Consider the following 19,507-nt stretch of genomic DNA (forward strand, 5'->3'; position numbering starts at 1 on the left):
CCTGCTTGCTGAGCTGGTGCCTGGAGCCAGCCCTGGCTGTTTAATATTTCTTTTTAAGCTCAGTGTATAGCCTGTACCTCATTTATAGCATACCACCAAACCTCTAACGAATAAAGACTTCTGCCTCTATCCCCTTTTATAGCAGGCTGTTCTATGGCCTTCATCACCATAGCATATAAACACCTTTTTTATAGGCAGGGCTCGTAGCCCTGCCTACTAAGGTTGTGTGATATTTCCCATTATAAAATCCAGTTTTCAGTTGCTTATATTTGTGACAAACTTTAGCCACTTGGGCTGATATTTCCTATGCCGGGTCTCAGCCTCAGGCTGAATTTTGTTTTAAAAATTTTCAGCCAAAATAGTTAAGCTGTTTCTGCGAGCAGGGGCGGCTCCAGGCACCAGCGCAACAAGCGTGTGCCTGGGGCAGCAAGTCGCAGGGGGCGGCCTGCCAGTCGCTGTGAGGGCGGCAGGTAAGCGGCTTTAGGCAGCATGCCTGCGGGAGGTCCGCCAGTCCCGCGGCTTCAGCGGCAATTTGGCGACGGGGATGCCGATGGCGTGGCACTGGCGGACCTCCCGCAGCCATGCCACCGAATCCGCGTGACCAGCGGACTGCCCGCAGGCATGCCGCCAAAAGCTGCCTGCCTGCCGTGCTTGGGGCGGCAAAAAACAGAGCCGCCCCTGTCTGCGAGTGACGGTAGGGAAAGTAAGTTTTGCCCATGTTAAAGAATTCTGGCCTTCTTTTCTTTGAGAAGCCTTAGCACCTCCATGCTTTGGAGCAGGGACTGAAAATTTGGCAGACGGGTGACCTTTGTGTCAGGGAAGGGCCTTCTGCTGTCTCTGTGAAAATGCGCAAAAATTTGGCCAAGTTATAACTTTTCAGTTTCAATGTGCTCAGTAGTGGTTTGCTAGAGCTTTGATGCTAAATTTGCCAAAGATTTTGTCCACACTGGGCATGCTCCATCCTAGGGCTGAGGAGGACTTTCCCTGCAATTGCAGCACTGGGCTATGCCACTGTGGAACTGATAGCAAGGAGCCTATCTGTCCCGTGCTCTCAGTGCTTCCCCATGCCCCTCACTCTGTGTTGGCCCCAAATGCACATAGGACAAGGACTAGGCCTTGTGGGGACAGGGAAGGAGGAGGAGGGAAACTAGAACTGGGAACCAGTGGCATGAGGGGAGAAAAAGGAGACTGGAGGGGCAGGGAGACAGATACAAAAGGCAGCCAGGGTGCAGGGGAGAAGTAAATCTGGGTGCTCAAAGAGACTATGAAAAAGAATCATGGGTGGGATAATGAGATTAGATGAGAAGCCCAGGGAACTGCAGGGGGAGAGAGAGAGAGAGAGAGAGAGAGAGAGAGATACCAATCAGATGAGGAACACGGATCCTGGAAGGGTGAGACAGGGACTGGAGCTGGGATGAGAAGCCTGAAGAGCAAAGACCTGGACTAGTTTATATGAGAACGGGACTGGTATGCGGAGCCAGAGATGGTGAAGAGACAGCAACAGATTGGAGGGGATTGGGCCAAAGGGATCAAGATTTGGGAGGGGGGGGGGAGGTAAACAGGCAGAAAAGTCTGTGCCCTCAAGGGCACATTCCCCTCCTTCTCTCCCAATTTTCACAGTGAAGAAAGGTAAATGGCAAGAATCTGTACTGGGACCTGTGGTGTACAACATAATCTTAAATGATCTGGGAAAGGGGGTAATCAGTGAGGTGGCAAAGTTTGCAGACAATACAAAATTACTCAAGATAAGTCCAAGGCTAACTGTGAAGAGTTACAAAGGGATCTCACTACACTGGGTGACTGGACAACAAAATGGCAGATGAAATTTAAAATTGATAAATGCAAAATAATGCACATTGGAAAACATAATCCCAACTATAAATACAAACTGATGGAGTCTAAATTACTTGTTACCACTCAAAAAAGATCTTGGCGTCCTTGTGGATGGTTCTCTGAAAACATGCTCTCAATGTGCAGCTGCAGTCAAAAAAGCTAACCAAATGTTAGGAACCATTAGAAAAGGAAGAAATAATAAGACAGAAAATATAATGCCACTACATTAAATACATGGTACGCTCACACCTGGAATATTGAGTTCAATTCTGGTCGCCCTATCTCAAAAATTATATATTGGAATTGGAAAAGGTACAGAAAAGGGCAACAAAAATGATTAGGGGTATGGAACAGCTTCCATCTGAGGACAGATTAATAAGCCTGGGACTTTTCAGCATGGAAAAGAGATGATTAAGGGGATATGATGGGGGCTATAAAATCATGACTGGTGTGGGGAAAGTAAATAAGGAAGTGTTATTTACTCTCTCATAACACAAGAACTAGGGGCTACCAAATGAAATTAATAGGCAGCAGGTTTAAAACAAACAAAAGGAAGTATTTCTTTACACAACGCACAGTCAACCTGTGGAACTCTGCCAGATGATTTTGTGAAGGCCAAGACTATATAATAGGGTTCAAAAAAGAACTAGGTAAATTCATGGAGGATAGGTCCATTAATAGCTATTAGCCAGGATGGGCAGGGATGCAAAACCATGCTGTGAAGTGTCCCTAGCCTCTGTTTGCCAGAAACTGGGAATGGGCGACAGGGGATGGATCACTTGATAATTACTTCTTTTGTTCATTACCTCTGAAGCACCCAGCATTGGCCACTGTTGGAAAACAGGATACTGGGCTAGCTAGACCTTTGGTCTGACCCAGTATGGCTATTCTTATGGACTACTACTAATCTACTCCAGAGCAGTAGATCTAAAGGTTCCAAGCCTGCTGATGAACGATGTGAGTATCAATAAGATGGCAAAATTTGGGGTTTTTTGTTTCTGTTTAAAAAAAAAAAAAACATAGGAAGTTACTTTTACTTACACACAGACACACAGAAACACACACGTTAGAAAAAAGCTAAATTTAAAGTTGCTTATGCAAACTGTCCTTGTCCTCTTCTCCCATTAAAAGAACCAAATGGAAACACTTATACTACTAACAACTATGGGTGTGTGTGAGCTGTCTCTTTAAACTTGGACGCAGGGCAGATTTGGAGCTGGTTTCAAGTCAACACATTCAGCCAGGACAATTAATACAAAAGAGTATAGCAGGTAGTCTGGAGCTAAGAAAAACAAGGAAACAGCAACCTAAATGTCATTACTCAAGGGCAGTGATTACTCTAGAAAAGGACAGAGAAAAACAACAATGAATGAAAACCAGATTAAAACTAAAGAAATGGCATGCATAACATATCTAGCCTTACAACAACTCAGGTTGGTTTAGACCGCAAGAGACTTTCACACACAGATCTTCCTGGAGAGGTGAAAAAACCTTTAGCCTCCAGAAGGAGATAGCAAAGTGAAGGTTCCTGGAGCACAAATATGAAAAATTTCAGCCCCCAAATTAATTGCTTTCTAAAGTTAAAAGCCAGTAAAAATAGGGTTGAAAAGTACCAGGTCGGCCATAATTATAAAAATAGCTAATGATTAGTGTATTCTGGCAAGAATAACTTATTACAAAGCTTGTTGGGAAAACTGCAAAATATAGATGACAAGTCAAAAGTTAGAGGGTTATTTTTGCAGGAAAAGCATTGAAACAGCATCCATTCCCAGTTCTTTACAGGGGATATAAACTTGCTCTCTAATACCGAGCAAGATCTTCATATCTGAAGTACTGTCAAAACTAAGTCACAGCTCTTGGGACATTCACTGCAATTATTTGCAGCTATGAAAGCTATCCTATAAATCAAGTATCTTTACCTGTGAACATCCAGAGTATCACAGCTTTTCAGAAAGTAAAAAGACAACAAATATACACTATATGTTCGGTGTCTTTTTCAATAACTTGTTGAAAGCCAATCAGGCACTACACATACATTACACTAGACTTTTTTTTAATTAGAGCAAAGGAATTTGAGCTTCCTATATGGAAAACACATCTGAAGAGTGTGAAATAGGTGAAGACACACATTTTCCATACATCCGTTTCTAGCTATAGTACCTTAAACAGAAGAATATACTATGACACATTCAGGAAACGTTTGTTTCTTGGGCAAGACCAAGAAATTGCATTTTTTCTTATTGCTCAATTTTCTTTCATCCTGTGAGAGCTTCTGTACCAATCCCTGTGTGTGCTTATAGTTCCTTACGACCAGCATTTGGTCCACCCTCTTCTCATCTCCCCTTCACAAACGAGGCTTATTGTCCCACATGGCATGTCTACACTTGGAGTTGGAAAGCATATTTCCAGCTCAAGAAGACATACCCACGCTAGCTCTAATTGAGCTAGCATGATAAAAATATATTGTAGCCGTGGCTGTGCAAGTTGCAGAAGGGGCTAGCTAACCTGATTACATACCTGTCCAAGACACTAGGTATGTACTTGGGGCAGCTAGCTGCTTGTGCCACCACAGTTACGCTTCTATTTTTAGGGCACTAGCTCTGATCAAATCAGAAATTACACCTCCAGTGCAAAGTGTAGACATACCTGCAGGTCTGTTGTAATAATTAGACTTAAACTTTTACCCTAATTGTGAGCTCAACTGTAAAAAGTATGTGAAAGGTCATGAAGTGTCACAATAACCAATAATAATAAATGGTGATGGGAGAAGGTATGAAAGGAAGATAGAAATACTAAATTAGTATAAACAAAAAGGGCCTATTGACATGGTTTAAGGACTATGTTAAATCATTCTTGGTAAAAAAACAGAAGATGTTGAACTGGAAATTAATGAACCAGAATTAGCGTGTTGGATATTAGGCCTAATTGGTGGACAGAATAACGAGGGGACGACCTATGACTCATTTCCCCCCCTTTTTGGGTTCTTAAAGAGACTCTGGAAAAAAAAATATCTCAGCAGTGCTCAACGCATCGCAACTCATCTCGACCTCGGGCGGAAGGGGCAGGGGCTAGCCTCCCTGAATGGGGGGTGCACGCGCCAGTCATGCATCTCACCTTCCCTGACCCCAAGACCGAGGGAGCAGAGCAGACTGAAGGATTTTCTTCTTGAGAATGAAGCCTGATGGCCTTGCTCCTGTTTAAGAATTTTGTTTTCCACCTGCAAGTCCTGAAAGTCATCATATCATCATGACATCCCATCCTCAGCGGCAATTCCTGATTGCCAGCAACACAGAGACACGTAAAATCCGTTCCCTTTTGTATTACTTTCTGCCCCCCTTCTTTCCTCTTATCCCCCCCCCACCACACACACACACACACACACACACACACTCTCAGCTTTTCATTGAATCCTGCAATCAACTGCATTGCTTCAGCACAGTGAGAGGAGACGGCCACAGTCTTGCCCTGTCTAAGCAGAAAAGACGCAGCCAGATGATATCCCTGACTGGAATGTGAAACAGGGTCCAAGCAACAGGAGTTCTGGTCGGCCTGCCAGGCAACGCATCCATTCGTAACTGACCAGCCATTCAGTGTTCCAAAAACCATGATTGAAAGCTATGTCCCCCATCCTTGTTATATTTTCTCTCTTATACCTTGTGTGTGTGTCTATCTGCTAAAAACAGGAGCGTCTGAGTAAATTAACCCTTTTGTTTTCATCAAAATGGAAATAAGAGATTGATATTTTTCCTCTAAAAGGTCAGAGACTTTAATAGGTTTTGATTAAATTTGTTTTGCATAATCACTCAATTTCAGTTTCAGTATAAACTGGTTTTGATTTCTTGTGTTTGATCACGAAACTTTCAACTTCAGAATAAGCACTTTCGGGTCTTGGCAAAGAAACCAAGTAAACCATCAGCTCTGTAGAAATCTCCCCCCCTAAACGTTGTATCACTAAACTTTAACTCTTTTGACCCTTGAGGTCAATACAACAGACCTCAACTGAAACTTCAACAGCAGCACGATGTAATGTGATAACTCTTGATGGGTTGTTTGCAGTGACTGAACATCAGGTGCTCTATATCTGAAAGCATGAGTCTCTACTGCTTGAGCTAAAAAGACATGTCTTTTAAGCCAAGGGCTCCAGTGAACTCATAAACCTCTCTATGGTCCAGACAGCGGTGGACAGAGGCACACACTGTGTAAGCATGGATTACACTTGGAAAAATTAAGTGGGTAAGTACAAAAGGAAGATAACTAATTTTACGCAAGGATGTTGTGCTAATAGTTTAAAGGAGAGGTCTGGACTGGTATGAAAGAGACTTAAAACAGAAAATTAATATGCAAAAAGTATTTCCTTCTTCTGTACCAGTCCAGATAGTTGGGCCTTCCCATAGTAGTAAATCTACTTGGGAGGGACTAGCATCTGAGGACAGTTTGCAGCACTTTTCTGCTGAAGGCTGCACTAAAGGACACAGGTCAAACCTGTAAATGCCTGGCAGATATCTGTACTAACATCCAGGAAGCAGCTTTACAGAATTCTTATCAAAAGAGGCCACTATTCACCCTGCCCAGAAAGATACCATCAATCTGTTTGAATGGGTTTTAAATTCATCGGTGACATCCCTCCCAGCATTAAAGTACACTTCTCTAATCAACTCCTTAATCCATTATGAAATTTTTGATTTGGAGACCAGATGACCTTTTCTAGGACCTTGATGCAAGATGACTAACCTCTGAGCCTCTTAGCTCCGCTGCTATGTCAAGATAAATTCAGAGTGCTCTCTTGATGGCCAGCAATGTAGCCTACCCTTCTTGTAATTCAGTGAATTAGAGTGTAGGAGTGGGCAAGGTTATTTCTTTGTTCAAACAAAATGTAGAAACTGTTCATGGTCTAAATTCAGGCAGAGCCCCACAGACAAACCTATCTTGAGGGAAATATCATATATGGTCTCTTACAAGATACGACCTGAAGTTCCGTGACGTTTTTGCCTGAACAAGTGGCCACAAGAAACACTATAAGGTAAAATGATATGCATCCGAAGAAGTGGGTTGTAGCCCACGAAAGCTTATGCTCTAATAAATTTGTTAGTCTCTAAGGTGCCACAAGTACTCCTGTTATTTTTGAGGATACAGACTAACACGGCTGCTACTCTGAAAACTATAAGGTAAAGCAGATGGAATTTAAGTGAGGGGCTGTGAGAACAACAGAACCCCAGACTTCAGACAGTAGTAGCAACAGAATGGAACTGGCACGCACTCACATCCGGATGGGCTTGCAGAAATTCCAGGATGTCTACAACTGTAGACTGCTAGTCGTCTATTTTCATTCTCCTACACCTCTAAATAGGTCAGGGAAGTAGATTGTTTTCAAAAGTATAGCATACTAGACTTCGCTAGTGGACAGTCCCCTAAAATTTGAGACTCAGCTACTTAGCAGCCATGCCATAGAAGTCCAAAGTGAGCTGGGGCTGAGGCAAGTTGCCTAAGCAGATGCTCTGTGACCAGCAGTCTGATGGGTCTTTCCATGGACAGGTTTACTAGATCTGCGTACCACACTTCCTTGACCAATTTGAGGCAATAAGGAGGAGTTTTCCTGGGGATCTGGCAATCCCAAGGGCCAGGGAAAAAATAAATGAACTCCAAGTTGAAGCTCCAGTTGATTGCTAATATGCCTGTACTGTTTGATAAGGGGTTTTTAACCTTCTGTAAAAGCTCCTTGTCCTTTTGTTTGGACTCTGAGTTGAGCTAACAAGCTCATGACTGACCCCCATTTTCAAGGCATCTGTTCAAAACACCCTGGGATTGATTTCTCATTCTCCAGGCTTATCAGCACCCTGCACCGCCAGGCTAGAAAGGCCGTGCTCTCTCCATGACAACAGGGGACATACTTCAGCTATCTTGTTGCTCCTGGTGCCCCTTTTCTACAGGCCAATCATGCTCTTTGACTGGACTTAGACTGCTGCATTCTTGTTCTTTGAATGGAAATTTACCAGAGCAGTCCAACCACCTAAGTCTGCCGATGGACCATTTCTTTAAAGTCAAGGACCACTGCCCTTAGACTATGGCTTTGCCCAGATGTACTCCCTAGCTCTTGAGGCATGACATACATCAAACATTAGCATCTTCCAATCCAGGAAGCCCATGGGCACTCCTTGGCTTCTTATAGTTTAGCCAACACTTGACATAAAGCTGGACTTTTATTGGGATCACTAGCTGCTTGTGTTATCCCTCAATTCTGTCTTCCATTGTGGTAACAAACCACTGCAGAAGTCTCTTGGAGTAGTGAGCTCACGTTACTGCTCTGAGGCTCACTACTCTACATTCTGGGTTAGGCCTCTCCTAGAGGCAGCTGCAGGGCTGAGGCCTGGTCTACACTAGCCTGTTATTTCAGAATTAGCCGAGTTATTTAAAAAAAAAAAAATTCCGTCCACATGACCAAACGTTTTTTTTCGATGTAAAGGGCTCTTTAACTCGATTTCTGTATTCCACCTCGGCAAGTGGAGTAGTGCTTAAATCGAGATCGCAATCCCGGGTTAAAGGTATTGTGGACGCAATTCGACATTATTGGCCTCCGGGAGCTATCCCAGGATGCTCCCTTGTGACCACTCTGGTCAACACTCTCAACTCCAATGCACTAGCCAGGTGGGCAGGAAAAGCCCCGGGAACTTTTGGATTTCATTTCCTGTTTGGTCACCAGCAGCACAGGTGACCATCAGCACAGTCCACCATCACAGGCGACCATGCAGAGTCCACCATCACAGGAGATCACGCAGTCCTGGATTTACAGATGAGCTCCAGCATGGTCCGAACGGGAGGTACTGGATCTCATCGCGTGCTGGGTAGACGAGTCTGTTATGGCAGAACTACATTCCAAAAAAAGGAACGCAAATATCTATGCTAAAGTCTCCAGGGCCGTGACGGAAAGAGGCTACTCCAGGGACACAGAGCAGTGTTGTACAAAAATCAAGGAGCTCAGGCAAGCATACCAAAAAGCCAGGGAGGCAAACGGGCGCTCAGGGTCACAGCCCCATACATTCCGCTTTTACCATGAGCTCCATGCGATTACGGGGGGTGATGCCACCACTACCCCACCACTGTCCGTGGACACCTGCAAGGTGGGAGTTGCACAGAGCGAGGAGGAAGAGACATTGGAGGACAAAGAGGAGGAGGAGGACAGTGCACAGGCGGCAAGTGGGGAATCCGTTTTCCCCCCTAGCCAGGAACTAATCTTAACACTAGATCCAATAGCCTCCCCTCACTCCCAAGGTGGGCTCCTGTTCCATGACCCTGGAGAAGGTACTTCTGGTGAGTGAGAGCCTGATCGGAGCCACGCGGTGGGGGGTGGAGGAACCCAGCCGCGCTGGGTTGTTCGCGTTTAGAGTAAATGGCTCAGCTCATCCCTGCTCTGAGCCTGATCGGAGCCACGCGGTGGGGGGGCGAGGAGGGGGAGTTGTTGTGTGCAGTGATCATCCCAGAGAGCCCACAGGCCCTCCTTTTATATGGCAAACCCACCAGGCGTTGCTTGCTGTGGGAAAGGGGGCCCAGCAGTTTGAAAGCATTGAAATTAATGTAGAAGAAGCAGAACCCTGCATGCCCCTAGGGGCTGCCTGCAAGCTGAATTCTGTTGCCCGGCCGTGTGTGATGGCTTACTCATACCAAAGTGCCCCCTTTGTTCTCTGCAATGTATTTTTTAAAATACTACCCTCCCCTTTTCTCCTCCCGCAGGTGCAAATGTTTCAACGCAGTCCCCATCTACTCCATCCCAGAGGCTGGTCCAGATTAGAAGGCGGAAAAAACGAACACGGGATGACATGTTCGCCGAGCTCATGCAGTCCTCCCGCACTGATAGGGCCCAGCTGAATGCATGGAGGCAAACAATTGCGGAGTCCCGTAAAGCATTACAGGAACATGAAGAGAGGAGGGAGGCGCGCGATGAGAGCAGGCAGAATGCTATGGGCAAGCTCATGGGGGAGCAAACTGACATGCTCCGCTGTACGGTGGATCTAATGCGGGAAAGGCAGCAAGACCACAGACTTCCGCTGCAGCCCCTGTATAATCAAACTCCCTCTTCCCCAAGTTCCATAGCCTCCTCACCCAGATGCCCAAGAACACGAGGGGGGAGGCTACGGGGACCCACACACTCAACCCCAGAGGATCGCCCAAGCACCAAAAAGCTGGCATATGCGAACTTTTAATTTGGTTTCTGGACTTGTCCTTCCCTCCTCCACCCCCCTAACCCAACCCCCCCCCCCAGTCTACCTTCTAATTTCTCTCAATGCATTGTGCATCAAATAATAAAGAACAGTTTTTAAACAATTTTGACTTTATTTCCTTTCATATATATAGGGTGTGGGTAACTTCAAGAGAAACAAACAGAACTGTCACACCGTACACTGGCCAGTCATGAAACTGGCCTTCAAAACTTCTCTGATGCGCAACGCGCCCCGCTGCGCTCTTCTAGTTGCCCTGTTGTCTGACTGTGCGAAATTGGCAGCCAGGCGAGTTGCCTCAACCTCCCACCCTGCCATAAACGTCTCCCCCTTACTCTCACAGATATTGTGGAGCACACAACAAGCTGCAATTACAATTGGAATATTGGTTGTGCTGAGATCTAACCGAGTCAGTAAACTGCGCCAGCGCCCTTTCAAACATCCAAAAGCACATTCTACTACCATTCTGCACTTGCTCAGCCTATAATTGAACTGCTCCTTACTACTGTCCAGGGTGCCTGTGTACGGCTTCATGAGCCATGGCATTAAGGGGTAGGCTGGGTCCCCGAGGATAACTATAGGCATTTCAACATCCCCAATAGTAATTTTCTGGTCTGGGAAGTAAGTCCCTTCCTGCAGCTGTTCAAACAAACCAGAGTTCCTGAAGATGCACGCGTCATGCACCTTTCCCGGCCATCCCACGTTGATGTTGGTGAAATGTCCCTTGTGATCCACCAGTGCTTGCAGCACCATGGAAAAGTACCCCTTGCTGTTTATGTACTGGCCGCCACGGTGTGCCGAGCCAAGATGGGGATATGCGTTCCGTCTATCGCCCCGCCGCAGTTAGGGAATCCCAGCGCATTGAAGCCATCCACAGTGGTCTGCACATTTCCCAAAGTCACTACCCTTGATAGCAGCTGGTCAATGACTGCGCTGGCTACTTGAAGCACAGCAGCCCCTACGGTAGATTTGCCCACTCCAAACTGATTCCCGACTGACCGGTAGCTGTCGGGCGTTGCAAGCTTCCACAGTGCTATGGCCACTTGCTTCTCAACAGTGAGGGCTGCTCTCATTTTGGTGTCTTTGCGCTTCAGGGCAAGGGACAGCAAGTCACCAAGTTCCATGAAAGTGGCCCTACGCATACGAAAGTTTCGCAGCCACTGGGAATCATCCCAGACCTGCAACACTATGCGCTCCCACCAGTCTGTGCTTGTTTCCTGGGCCCAAAATCGGCGTTCCACGGCATGAACCTGGCCCAATGCCACCATGATCTCCCAATCGCCACATGCCGTGCATCTAGGAATGTCTGTGTCCATGTCCTCATCAGTATAGTAATCGCATTGTCGTCGCTTCCTCGCCCGGTTTTGCAGGTACTGAACATACTGCTGGATAATGCGCAAAGTATTTACAATTGACAAAACTGCAGCAGAGATCTGAGCGGGCTCCATGTTTGCCGCGCAATGGTGCCTGCAGGGCTAATCCTTGAAAAAGGGTGCGAAATGAGCTGTTCGGTTCAAGATGGCCGATAAAAGGCGGTAAATGGTTGTCTTCTGTAGCTTCCACGGGAGCCCAGGACAGCTTCCACTGCTTTCTCCAGATTATCTGTGTGCCTCTGTTCACGATGGGCAAGAAACAGCAGGGAATTGTTGCCTTCTGTAGCTTCCATGGGAGCCCAGGACTGACAACATGGAAAAAGCGGCGAGAACAGAGTTTGCGGTGGAAGCTGTGCGTCTCTGTTCACGATGGCCGAGAAACGGCGGGGAACTGTTGCCTTCTGTAGCTTCCACGGGAGCCCAGCACAGACAATCTGGAGAAAGCAGCGGAAGCTGTGCGGCTCTGTTCACGATGGCCGAGGACATTCGAAGTGGATTCAACATACCAGGAGACAGGCGGTGCACCGTGCTGCACCGTCTGCTGGCAGCACGGCGTCTGCCGTAGCTTTCACAGAGGGAAGAGCGAGTGATGGCACACACCCAGAAAAACCCGCGAGAATGTTTTTGCCCCATCATGCACTGGGAGCTTAACCCACAATTCCAATGGGCGGCAGAGACTGCGGGAACTGTGGGATAACTCCCACAGTGCACTGCTCCGACATTCGATGCTAGCCTCGGTAATGTGGATGCACTCCACCGAATTCACGCGCTTTAGTGGGGACACAACATCGAATGTATGAACTCGATTCTGGAAATTCGAATAAAATAACTTCGAATTCATTTTGTACTGTAGACGTACCCTGAGTCTACTGCTTTGCTGCAGAGCTTCTGAACTTGGGCTGGAGCGAGAGTATTGTAGAAAGACTACATAATGGGCCTGAGGCGAACAAGAAGACTGGGAGAAGAGAAAGCTTTCAGGGCTTTTCTCATGAGCATTTCATTCCCTGGGGGTTTGGGGCATTCAACTAGTGTTACTTCCTCCTACCCTCACAACACCCTGTCTTGTGGCTGATATATAGTTTGGCAGCTCATGGACCTGGGGTCCTTGCAAGCTGTCAGCCAAACTGCACTCCCACAAGACTGGCATGTGGGATCAAAAACCTGTAGGTAGTTGGTGCCTCACGTGGTGTTGCCGATAGGATGACTAGATTTTGAAAATGACCTGTCTTGTGAGCATGGGGAGGAGAGGGAGGGTGGGCACAGCACAAAAGGGGGTTAATCATCTCATTGTTACTTTGTGCTCTCCCGTTTGTCAGATCCACCTGTTGTCTCTTGTCTCATGAAAAAATTGTCAGCTCTTGTGGGATGGGATCGTCTTTTTACGATTTGTCTGTATAGTGCCTAGCTTCTTGGTACTATCGCAATACAAATAATACATAGATAACACTTAGTATTTATGTTTCATGGCAAACTGTTGGCTGTGGTGAGGGAGTTTCATGTGAAAGAGCTCTGAAAATTGGAGGTGGTAATGGTGACCATTCCTTCCTCTTCCAGCTCCTTATTTCTCTTCATCTTCCCTCCTTTCTAAATAGGATCTAGCACAAGTTACAGAAAAGGGAGGGAGAGAACAATTTAACTCTTCATTGGTCTTCTTGCTGTTTTCTCCCAGTCCCTTTATTTTCCACAGGTCACATTCCTTTTAAATTAATCTTTTTCAATCTCATCTTATCCATGTCCTACCATATTTTTGCCATTTATTCTCCTCTTCCATTGTTTTTATGCTTGTTTTCTTTTTCCCCTTTCTCACTTTATTCTGTCATTTTACATCCCTCTCCCATTTACTTTACCCTCTTCTTTCTTCCCTCACTTTCACGTGCATTTTCCTTTCATTCCTCTCGCACCCACCAATCACACCCACATCTGATGCCAAAACACATTAATTCCTGGAAGGTGGGTGGTTAGGCAGCTGGCTGAATAAAAGGATTAAATGTCCCTAACCACAAACAGGGAGGTGCACGTGGTAAATGGTGGCAATAAATGATTTACTCCAGGGCAGCACGAGCAGGTATAGATGAGAGGGAGGAAAGAGCCTCTAGGCTTTGGTGGGTGAAGTGCCTGGGGGAAGGCAGGAGGGAGCTGTTCAGCATGGAGGTTTCTGTGGAAGGGACAGCTGCTTGCCTAAGGCGGTGTGCGGTCCTAAAAGCCCTGTTCTGAGTACAGTTGAGAGCAAAGGTTATGTCCCTTGCACCGTGGAGAAGTGAATGGGGGTGCTAGTGGAGATGAAGCAGGTAACGCCAGATGGTGCTTCTGAATGATAAGCTAAACTATTGTTAGGCAATGCCACCTATGGCCTAAAGTCAGCAGTACCACTTAAGGTGCTCACAGGTCACATGCAGCTGATGGAAGAAACAGGAAAAACCCTGGTTTTAGTAAACCCAATTGAAACAGAGAGCCCTTCCTCCACCCAAAACAGCACATGATCACCCTAGCTGCCTACTCCCATCTCTCCTTTTTGTTTAGTCTAGCCAGCAAACATACTGATGCTCTACTTGCTGGGAGACAAACAAATGAGATATAGGAGCTGACAAGGCCATTATGTAATGGTGCCCCTGGCTGGGTCACCTGTGACTGACAACTGAACCTAGGACCTGAACTCAAAGAAATGCAACAGCTCTGTCTCCTTCTGCTGGGCGGGGAGCAACTGTCCCAACAGTTAACTCCCAGGAGTGACTGAGAGATTTCAGTCCAAAGAGTTCTCTGTGATTGAAAACACTGTTGCAAAGGCTTTTAACTACTCAATAACTCTACCTGAACTATAACTTTAGTTTTCTACACTATTACTGTGATGGATATTGCAACCCCATGCAATATCTTTGGGGATCATACTGTATTAAGTTACTGAATGGCTTATGTATCATTGTGGGCCAGACATCATATGCAACTCCAGGGAGGAAGGTTACCACAGTGTCTCTAGGAACCAAAAACAGTGGGGGTGATTAAGGTAAATCACTTAGGTTGTAAATACCTCCATAGAGGTACCAACTCCTGGGGAGGCTTACATATATTGGTTTAAACTGGGGTTTCCAGAGACTAGCAAAGACATAAAAAGGCTGGGTTTAAATGGACTCAGCCATTTTTCTGAACCAGCAAAATGGACAGGACCTTCTGTCCAAGGAGGGCCCCCAAATATTGCAGAAAGGTTGGAAAGACTTTGGCCTACTAGGTATCCATAAGACTGATTCCCGGTATGTTTAACATTTTTTTAAATCTTTGTTTTTATTATGTTTTTTTTGTAATGTTTTTACCTTAAAAATAAATGTGCTAGCTTAGAAAGAGATGTGTGGTAACATGCAGCTGCGAGCAATACACTGCTTTTTCTCTAACAGCTATGAACAAAGTGCAGGCGCTGGCAGTCAGGCTGGCTGGCGATATCACAGGGTAAGGCAAGGGTGTATGCAGGCTTAAAACCCCCCTCCCCCCGATCAAAAGGCAGTTGGACAAGGGTTCCCTGTTCAGAAACAGGGATGGCTGGAGAACTGACTGGGCACTCTGGCAGTGGACAACAGAGGTGCGTGACACAGGTGTTATCCTGAAACTGTGACAGTTACCATGCACTTTTTTGTGTGTGTGGACATTATGTCTTTATGATTCCCCTGCTTTAGGTTTTAGCTTAGAGGCTTTTAAGTACTCTATAACAGCTGCAGCACTAAGCAGAAGCCATTTAGCAATTAAACTGTCAAGGGCATTCCTTGCCTTAAGGCCCAGCATGTTTTTTTTTAAACGTATCTCATTATCCCCTGAAAGTCTCCATAACAATAAATAAATAAAAAGAATAGAATAGAATAGAATAGAATCAGCATTAATGACTGTATCTTTGTAAAGTTCGATTTTCCCCAAGCAAGATAAGTTTTCAAACTGGAAATGAAAAAGGTTCAAACAGTTTCCCTCCACAATCATCACTGTAAAACAAAAGCAATAAAGGCAGCACCACTTACCAGAATGTCCCCCCGCAACTAAAGTAAGTTGATATTCACCACATTTCTTCTAAAACAGGTCCTGCAAAGAAAGAGAGAGAGAGAAAGCTTAGTGACTGACTTATTTTCACAACTAAAGCAATGTGAATTATATTACAGTACTTTTTCCCACTTGTACCTTCCCCCCCTCCATTTTTAGGCAAGAGATAATTGGATTTGATCTTTCACAACTCATTTCTGAAATCCATCAGTTCATCACACAAAACATTAAAATGATTACAGAATCCCTTCAGACCTGCTCAGACAGATCACCGTTACTGACTACTGCTTATTCAAGTTTCAGCAATGTAAGGGCAATAATATGCAACAGGTAGCAGCAGCAATGAAAATCTGCCAAATATTTTAATCGCAAAGGTAAAGCAAAGGAATTGATACATTGGTTTTATAATACTGCAGTCTGTCCTAAACTTTTAGTAGATTTGAAATCCACATGTAAGAAAAGAAATATATGTCTAGAAAATCAATCTTTAGATTTTGTTTGTATGTACAATGGAGTGCAATTAGCAAAAGGTTAAAAAAACTAGACGGACATGTATCAAGACAGACTTCAGGGACAGTTTGAGAAGCATGGCGAGTAAACTGACAATCGCCACTATTTTGCCAAGACTGAGTAAATTTCAGATGACAGCTATTTTTTCTTCAGATGACAGCTATTTTTTCTTCTGGCTAAATCGTTTGAATGACTCTGAGTGTCCACTAGCAGCAATGTCAAAACAATTTTTTTGAAAAAAAAATCGCTGGAGGAGAGAGAAACTGCATTTTTGTTAGTATACAAATTTGGGGGAGAGAGCACAAGCACGGACTCAAAACTGAGGGGAGGGAAAGGACTCTGCCAACAGTACCTGATAGTTTAGTAAGTGGAAATAGACATGTATGTAACTACATGTCAAAAGTTAGTTTCAGGTTTTCCCCCCTACATCAACACAGTAATGATATAAAGCAGTTTTTAAAAATAACTTTTCAATGTCTTTGTATTAAGAGTGGGGCTAAATATGGAAAAGAGCGAGTTTTCTAGCTCCTTCATTAGGCAGAAAGGCTTCAGAAGTACAAGCACTGACTCCATGTGCATGCATTCTGATAACAGCTGCTTTGTTAGAAGAATTAGACTAAATACCCAAAACATATGGGAAAATGTTTCATCAGAACCAAAAGAGAAGGGAGAAAATATGCTGAGTTTGCAGCCCAAATAGAAAATTTTCTAAGAAATAGAGAGTACGGGTCCAGATTTTCCAGGATAGAGGTGGCTACGGAGTTAAAGCTGACTGAGTAATTTTACAACTTTGCACGAAAGATTTAAAGGCCTGAATTATTGATGCAACAGCATTGCAGAGGTTACACTGTTGATTATTACACCAGTAACCTTCCCAAAATCATGGCATGCACATGTGTAAGAGGGGAAGCAGAGATGATTTTCTGGGTTGGATTACCTTTTTCAGATCAGATTATATGATTATCTTTACACAGAAGTAGCTGAAGGAATCTATAGTATGGGAAAATCCTGATTAAAAAAATGAGCCTCCAAATCTAAAACTCTATCTCTAAATCACAGGGGCTGGACCTACAATGCTCTGGACCAGAATGGGAAGCAGGTCTACAATACCTTAAGTCTAACTGCTCAGAGTTTGATGTTGTACATAAAGATTTGGCATAAAGGACTCTATCAGGAAAACTGAAAATAAAAGTGGAAAATATTTCCTCTGAAGTATTAGGGTCACAAACACTTGTTATGGATCTTGAAAATAAGACAGGGGGGCAAGAGCCCATTTCTGTTAGTTTGGTGGTTGAGAGTAAAATGATCACCAAGTTTATAGCTGGGTGGAATTCCTGACGACACTAGAAAAGATTGCATTGAAATCATTTTCTGAGACTTGGTTAAGACACTTCTAATTCCAGTACAGTCCATTTCCCTCTTAGCTGCTAGGCATTTGGGTTGGGGAAAAAAAGCAATTAAAAAAATCGACTTCTACCGCAAAACAATTTGGGTAACGTAAGTACCGAGGCAGTTAAAGTTTTAAGAGGAGAAAGGCTTTTGGATGCTCTTGAATAGCGAGTGTCCCAAATTGGGATGTATGGTATAGTTATCTTTAAAGACACGTGAGAGAACAAGATGGTTATTTCAGTTCCTTGCTGACTTTACATTGTTGCCTCAAAATTATCAGTCAAAGTTTGTTTGAATTTCTTTACATCTATCTTGTATTTTGTCTGAATGAAGCAATTTTATACTTTGTTCTGCTAGAAGTTAAAGCAATCAAGCATTTTTAAAACCTCAGAAGGCAGAAATTGGGGCCTTACAACCAAAACCATGAACTTCTCCCTGCAGTAGTTTGGGCTTCTAAGTCTTTCAAGAATTGGCCTTCTTGTCCTAAAGAGAGATGGAGAAGAGATGGCCAAAACCCAGGACATCTCTCATATACCAATCCAGTGAACCAACAGTGGCCAGAAACAGAAGTGCAGGATTCCCCTTATTTGCTAATAGTCAAACAGTAAAGGAAACTAAAATATTACCTCCTATGGTTTGTTATAACGTGAATACTACAGAATTCTCACTATAGCCTTGGATACACTTGGCAGCTTGCACACTGCAGGAACTCGATACACTAAGCCCCCCCTCCCTCCTTCAGTGGAACTGGACAGCAGGGTGGGAAAACATTTGAGACACAGGCTTGATAGGTATTTTTGTTTGACCACAGGTAGGGAATCCTATTTAAGGACCATTTGGGCAGAGTATCTTGTTAAAGGTTCACGAAATGAGACATTTTAGCATGCCTCAAAAAGTTCAGGGATTTTGTCAAGTTTTGTTATTTTGGCCTCATTTTGGAAAGTAATGTAATATGCGGCCTGTCTGTCTCTTTATTTACAGAGGAAACCTGGTGTTTGGGGAGAAGAAACAAAAGAGATGTGTTTCCTATAAAGGGAAGCAACAGTTCTGGTTACACGGACTTTGGAACCAAATGACAGTGCTGTATAGGTGGTTGAACAGTGGCAGGCTGAGCGCACAAAAGGCTTCTCCAATGATAGAAGTAAAATTTCAAGTTTCTGTAATTTAAGCTTAGAACCTACTTAGAGGACCTGTTTGTAGTGTCTGTACAGATAGACACACACAGAGTTCATAATTCTTTATTCTACTTCAATACCACCAAAACAACAATCCTTTTAATTGAAGACAATCTGAAATAGGATTCTGATATTGTTAATAGTCTCCAATCACTGACAGGCACCTTTGAGAGGAACTAAACAGAGGCAGGGACAGAAAAAGGCAATAACTTGAATACAAGGTCTAAGCCATAGATATTTTGGTCTTCTTCCCCGAACAGTGCTATAAGTAGAGCTGGTCAGGAAATGTTGTTTGGTCCTATTACAAGTTTCCAAAAAAAAAAAAAAAAAAAAAAAAAATGGTTTTCATTAATTGTTTTTCAGAAGTTTTTGGGTTTGTTGAAAATAAAATTCAGCCCCTCTCCCCCCGACACTGAAATTTCAGTTTTGTGATTTTCAATGAAAACTGAAAAAAAAAATATAGAAAATAATGGACATTTCCCTTGGAAGTGTCTTCTTCTGTGTGACAAAAATAAAGGGTTTTTTTGTTTGAAAAAAAGGTTCAAATGACAACTTTTGATCAGCTCTAGCCACAAGGAGGCTAGCAAGGGTCAGTGCATACACAGGAAAAGCATAATGTCCAAAGGGGTACTATCACTACTTGTAGGTATGTAATATGGGGAACCCCAAAAAACTTTAGATCCATTCCCTTCGTCACATTGGGAGAAAAGACTAAGGAGGAGATAGGGCATTGTGAACGACAACACACTATTTGAAAGGTAGAGATCCTCTCTTTAATTCACTCATTTTGATTTTTAATGTATCTAAAAATGTACATATGTTAGTGTGCCTTAAAACAACCTTCTTTATATAAAATTTTAATTGGAATTATTCCTGACCCACGTCAGTCTCCTCAAAAAAGCAGCAATAAAAAACGTTAGCGCAATCCACACCATCACATTTTGTTTATTCCATCTATTTTTATTTATTTTTTGCCTTTAGGTGTCCCATAGCTTTTCCACCA

General features: G+C 44.1%; 1 protein-coding gene across 1 annotated transcript in view; it reads right to left on the reverse strand.

The window, feature by feature from the left end:
• Nucleotides 1-19,507, reverse strand: part of FYN (FYN proto-oncogene, Src family tyrosine kinase) — a 184,493-nt gene that overhangs the window by 84,730 nt on the left and 80,256 nt on the right. Inside the window, exon 2 of the mRNA XM_065401551.1 lies at nucleotides 15,412-15,472. The gene's annotated coding sequence lies outside the window, so the exon portion shown is untranslated. The remainder of the gene's footprint in view (nucleotides 1-15,411; nucleotides 15,473-19,507) is intronic.

The sequence above is a fragment of the Emys orbicularis genome, chromosome 3, assembly GCF_028017835.1.
Source record: "Emys orbicularis isolate rEmyOrb1 chromosome 3, rEmyOrb1.hap1, whole genome shotgun sequence".
In the NCBI taxonomy this organism is placed as follows: domain Eukaryota; kingdom Metazoa; phylum Chordata; order Testudines; family Emydidae; genus Emys; species Emys orbicularis.